Source organism: Rhamphochromis sp. 'chilingali' (assembly GCF_963969265.1).
Source record: "Rhamphochromis sp. 'chilingali' genome assembly, chromosome: 2".
Taxonomy (NCBI): Eukaryota; Metazoa; Chordata; class Actinopteri; order Cichliformes; family Cichlidae; genus Rhamphochromis; species Rhamphochromis sp. 'chilingali'.
Window position 1 is genome coordinate 52,571,981 of NC_137930.1, and position 6,000 is coordinate 52,577,980.

Here is a 6,000-nt window from a genome sequence, read left to right on the forward strand (position 1 = left end):
GCTTATCTCTGCAGACCCCCACTTCTGCAAGTTTTGTTGGATGTGGTGTTCAACAAGAGACTAGTAAGGCTGTGGAGGCTTGGGGATTGCGTTGGATTTTTGGCACGGTACAGGCCAATTTTATAAGCAGAGAAAGAGCTGTGGTGATGTATTTTCTGAGCTATTAGTCTACACAAGTGGGCTGCATCGCAGTGCCAACAAAGAGTGGGATGTGCAACGCGGTTTTGTTTTTTTTTCTCCTTAAGCTCTATGCAAATAGGAAGAAGATGGAAGCTTGAGAATGGAGCAGAAAAGCTTTCAAGTGCACACTGTTCCTGTATTCCCTGCAATTTTGGCCAGCCTGCACCCTGCCAGTGGAGCAATGCCCACCTCCTGTTGTTTTCAGGACAGGAAAGGGAAGCACCGGTTGTTGTTATGTGCTGCCACTCGGCCACCAGCTACCTCTCCAACATCTGCTGCCCATCCAAAGTTGGCCAGAGCTTCAACAGGCCCGAGGCTGTCGCTCCAGCAAGGACTGCCTCTCCAGCCCTCTTCAGCTGTTCAAAGAGAGGCTCCAACACCACAGTTTCTATTGTGGATCTCCTTCAGGATAACCCCTGCATCACCCCTCCCCAGCATTATCACCACCCCCACCCACCCACACACATACTGCAAGGCAAGAGGCAATAAAAGCCTCCCTGCCAGTAGAGAAAGAGAAAACAGACCCCCTTTGTTCCCCCCTGCCCATTCTCAGCGTCCATGGAGGTACATGATCCACCCCTCCTCCCTCCCCCTTGGAACCCCAAAAGCTTGAAAACACTCCCACTTCTTCCTTTTCCTCCCTCCTCCTCCCCTAGCCAGTAGCAACGAAGCAGCGCATCTGATGAGATCTCAGAAAATGCACTCCTGGAGCAAACATCGAGTTGAATTTCCATTTGTTCCCATTGGATCTCTAAATTCGAGGTTGAGTGGTTCAGATCACCTAGTTAACAAGGAGGTCTAAAGGGGACAGAGAGAGAGCATAAAACCTGCAACATTACGTTCCATTATCTCAATGTCCCATTTCAAAAGGGTCTATTGCTGTCACCCCCCTGGCACTTACTTAGGACGGAAAAGAACATCCTTAAATGCTTTGTACTTACTAAAGGGGGTTGATAACCTGACATGAGTAATATTAGGGTTCCCTTGGCAACCTTGAGTGACTGGGCTTGATGACCGTCATGGTGTGAAGCTCCAACGTAATGATTTGGTCACAGGGGGCCATCCAAGGAGGTCTTCACTGACCTCCATCCATCCAACATCTGTCCAACTACCTGCTGTCCAAAATCTATAGCCGAATTTAACAGTAAATCAACTGAGCACAGCATCTCTGATCAGCAGGGCTTCCGAGTCGGGGCTATGACTAACAGCTTTTCCATCACTTAAAGTAACAATAATGCCTCTTTTTTGTTGTTTCCAGAGCTTAATCCAACATAATTATTAACATACAGCTCACTTTTTTTTTTATCCAAACCATAGCCAATGGTATTTAGTTTATTTCAAAAGATGACTAAATAATAATTCCTCACATTTGAAAAGCTTGAATTTACTCAAAAACAAACACACTTAAAGGATGCTCATTGTTTTCTGTCATATACTGTTGCAAAGGCAGATGGCCAGTATGTGCCAAGTAATCCCTACTTGCCAAAAGCTCAGGCTTTAGACTGCTCTGTTTCAGATATTAGTGTGAGAAAACCTTAACACGTGCGAAGCTTGAATCAAAGCATTTTTATAATTTTACTTTTATTAAAATTATTAGAAACATGTCCAAACAGCTGATGATGAATTTTCTGTCTGTGCACCAATCGATCAAATCATCAGACCCTTGTGTCAGCTATTTAATGTGCTGTTACAAGCAATGAAAGGAATCAACTACTGGTTCCAGTTAAAACCCGGAACCAATCCATTATGAGTTAAATGCGTGAAAGCTTTTGCACACCAAAGTCACATCCAAGTCTGTTTTTGTACAGTAATTAGAGTCAGGTCCAGGTATTTGAATTGATGATACAAACCTGTGCAAGCTTACTTTTTTTCCTCACATGTAAATCCAATCAGTAAACAACATGGGGATCAATAAAAACAAATCTGACCTATAGGAAAACTTAGCAGTGGCACTGGTGTTAATAAATTCTTGTCAATATCCATAACAGCAAGAAGTAAAAGGAGAAGCCGAAACCAAGACATCTATCTAATCGAGGTTCACTTTGTACTTTTTACTTACTTTGTTTACCCATTTTTCTTAGTCATCTGTTGCCATTTACTCCCGATAATAAAATACAAGTCTACGGTGTAAACACCAACAGTTGCAGCTGTGTGGAGGGATTTACAGGAATGTGTCAATTCCCATTAGAGCTGCTGCTTAACTGACTGTGAAACTCTAATTGTACCCACCAGCTTGCAACCAAGCAGGCCCGACTCACAGAGAGAGACAGAGAGAGAAGGAAAGTAAAACATGGGCACATGTAATGAACATGTATGAATGCCTTTCTTTGCTTCTGCATACGTTTGTCCAAATTACAAACAGTGAAAGTGATCAGGCAGCTGTGAAGCAGGCAGAGCACCGTTCCCTCTGTGGTGTGATAATGAGGCACTCATCAGTCCCAAAATGAGACGAACATGCCTATGACAAGGAGGTCCAAATGATGTCAGTGTGCTGCGCTGCTGTGCGTGATAGCTCCACTGGGATGAAACACCCAGACCGCAGTGACACTAATGGGTAGGCATGGGCCTCCATCATTCCCCAGGGAATTTAGCCTCATCACAGCCGAGCAGCACGGCGTTTCTATTCACAATGGCTGCTGGATCCTCTTCACTCGGGACACGAGAACACGTGTTGCCAGAACTCACTCAATCATTCAGTCAATCAGCTGGAGTGACTTATGATGGTAAATTATTGATTAGTGCATGTGCACTTTTGCATGAAAAAGAAATTATTGCAGGGGGTATTTATGGTTGGTTTCAGCGCATCAGTCATAATTTCTACAGGAACTGGAATCAATATCAAGATATTCGCTGAGATCTGGATATATATATATATATATATATATATATATATATATATATATATACATAATGTGTGTGTGTGTGTGTGTGTGTGTGTGTGTGTGTGTGTGTGTGTGTGTGTGTGTAGCATGTGCAGATACCAGATTTTAGGTAAAAACTGAAATAGATGAATTGCCAATTAATTTATTATTGTATTCCTCAATTAATCAGTGAATTCTTTTTTTTTAAACAAATGTCAAAGAAACTTGAGATGATTTCTTGTTCCTTTATGTTTTCAGCGCTCAGACCGAGGTCTAAAATATCTTCTGTTCACCATCATATAGCATAAAATATTTCATTTGAGAAACTGCACCCAGAAAACTGTTGCTAACGTTGTAAGATCTAAAGTTGCTAAGCATGCCAGATTTGTATCAAATATCAACTCACTGATGGATTACTGAATCATTTACTCCTGGTTCTAATGCCTAGGTTGGCCTTAATTGTTGTAATGCCTTCATATTCCCATTTCCAGATTTTAGCACTTAGTTAATTCAGAACATAGAAACTATGAAATGTCACATAAATGATTGTCAAGACTTAGAAAAAAGAGACACTTGTGATTAACCAGAAGCGATCTTTACACTGACAGGTCCCTCTTACTAAACGTCTACTGAGACTAGCCATCTCCCACCCTGACTTCAGCTTCACTTTGCCGGAATCGTGTTATTGTTTCATCTCGGAATATGTGCTGCTTCCCTAAACAAGCATTACTCTGACATGACTCAAATGTACCCTTGATGAAATGGCAGTCTCTCAGGTTCAGACCAGTTCCTGAAAGAAATTATGTCATCATTACAACAAGTGACACAGAACAAATCTTCCTTTCTATGAGGCACTTTGTTCTGGCCTGTGAATGTCCACGGACGGCTGCTTAGAGAAGGCGCGTTGATCACTTCTCACAGAATAGCCTGCGTTTTTCTGCAGCCCACAGAGAGAAATTGGTGGCATTTTCCCTCCAACACCCAAGCTTTTCCCATAGCCCCCGGAGCAAAGTTGCCCGTCGCTGGTTTTAGGTCAGCGTGCAGTGTGACTGACTGGTGCTCTCACAATAACTCTGGCCAACGTGTGTCATGATAATCCCTTAGTTATGCAAATCTCCCCGTCTAGAGTCATTTGTGATGAGTTTGAAAGTAAAGAAGGCAGCACAATGTAGGTCGCTATCTTGTCCCGATTTCTCCACATTTGTCAAATGAGGCTGAAATGTTATGTTAGCAGCACTCCAGTAGCTGTGGATTAAAGCCTCTCTGAGCTCAAACTACAACCTGATCAAGAGACTACCACAAAGCACACAAACTGTCTGGGACGTACATTTTTGCCGCCAGTTTTATAAATTAATGTAAACTAGACATAAGGCAAGGATAGAGGGATATTGTTATCGTCTTAACCAGATTAACTATAGTCTGCTTGGAGTGAATAAACATTACTAGAAAGTGTGTCAGGCTTTTCAGAGCAGTAAGCGCAAGGCAAGAGCTTCAGACAATAACACAGGGGTCATTAGCATTGCATTAATTTGGCCAACTGAGCAGGCAGCGAAAGTGTGCAGTCAAGGCATGTGTGTCTGGGTGTATGTATGAGTGAGAGTGTCTGGGGATGAGCAGAGGAGGGGATGAGGAGGAGGAGGAGGAGGAGGGGTGTTGTTGCATGATGGTGAGTTCCCCCTTTACTGAAGCTTTGACCAAGGGGCAGACAGACGGGGGAGGAGGAGGTGGAGTGGGAAGACAGGATTGTGTGAAAATATGTTTGGGTTTTTTTCCAGCAAATGAATTGTTTTGACTGGTGGAAAAATGGTGTGAGATGAATTCTGTGAAATCTCAGGGGGGACCCTATCATAATCAGATTCAGTCCCATGAAGGGAAATTAGACTCAGCAAAGTGACTGGTCAGTCAAAACAACACAGAGTTGTGACATAAATATGAGGGGAATCAAACATGTGGGAAGCAAATCAGCTTATGAGGGATTGTGCGTGTATCCAGACAGCGATTTCATCAACACAGGACAATAAAAAGCAGCTGTCAAGTACAGTAGAGCTGTCTATCTATCTGTGGGAATATCCACTGTATCTACACCATGTGATATGTGATGATCGAAGCAAAAAAGATCAAGTCCAAAGACAATATTCGCAAATAAGTGCCAATGATTTGTTTTTTGTGTTTTTCCCCTCAGCATCTTTAACGCGTCACGGTACGTGTCAACCCTTTGATTTGACAGTCGTTCACCGGAATATGTCCCACACCTTTTCGCTCTCTCCGACGATCACCTAACACGTAAAATATCACCCAGAACAGCGCGGCGTGTTATTTAAAATAAACCACTCCTGCACACTCCCACCCCCCGAGAAGGAGCTAAAAGAGGGGCAGTTTTTCTATCGGCATCCTTCCAACGTGCCACAAAACTCCTGTCAGTGAACTGTAAGCCACACGACACGTGCTTATTATGAATGGTCTAATTTAGCTCACCTTACCTCCTCCCTGGGCGGTGAGAAACACAAAACACCGCGGGTGTCTTCAGCCTCCCGCGACAGAGCGAAGCCGTGAGCTGCGGTTATTCACGTGGAGTCCCCGCTCAGAGCGCCGAACCTCTTGCACTTGCCTCCGATGCCTCTCTCAGCCACCGGTCCCCTCCTCTCTCTCTCCCACCAGTTCACCGACATACAAACACACACACAGGCGGGGGCGCGCATCAGCACCCGGAGGCGTGCGCACGCCCATTGCGCGCACTGCAGCGCCGCTGCTGATGTATGGTGGCCTAAAGGCAGTGAACCATTCCAGAAAACTGTCATACAAATACATACAATAGTGCTTTACCCCCCCTGAAGCCTCAAAATCACAGATGGACAACATCTGGACAAGCTTCTTTTTTTAAGTTTTTCTTTTAATATAAAAAAAGCCAGACTGTATATTTTAAAGGCCAAACGATGATCCTTTTTATTATTATCTAACA

General features: G+C 43.7%; 1 protein-coding gene across 4 annotated transcripts in view; it reads right to left on the reverse strand.

The window, feature by feature from the left end:
- nrcamb (neuronal cell adhesion molecule b) overlaps positions 1-5,692 on the reverse strand; it is an 80,186-nt gene extending 74,494 nt beyond the window's left edge. For 2 of the 4 annotated variants that reach the window (XM_080874709.1, XM_080874706.1), the window contains exon 1: positions 5,522-5,692. The gene's annotated coding sequence lies outside the window, so the exon portion shown is untranslated. Of the gene's footprint in view, positions 1-5,516 lie in introns of all 4 variants that reach the window. The other 2 variants (XM_080874708.1, XM_080874705.1) reach the window with 1 other exon arrangement.
- Positions 5,693-6,000: the final 308 nt, after the last annotated feature.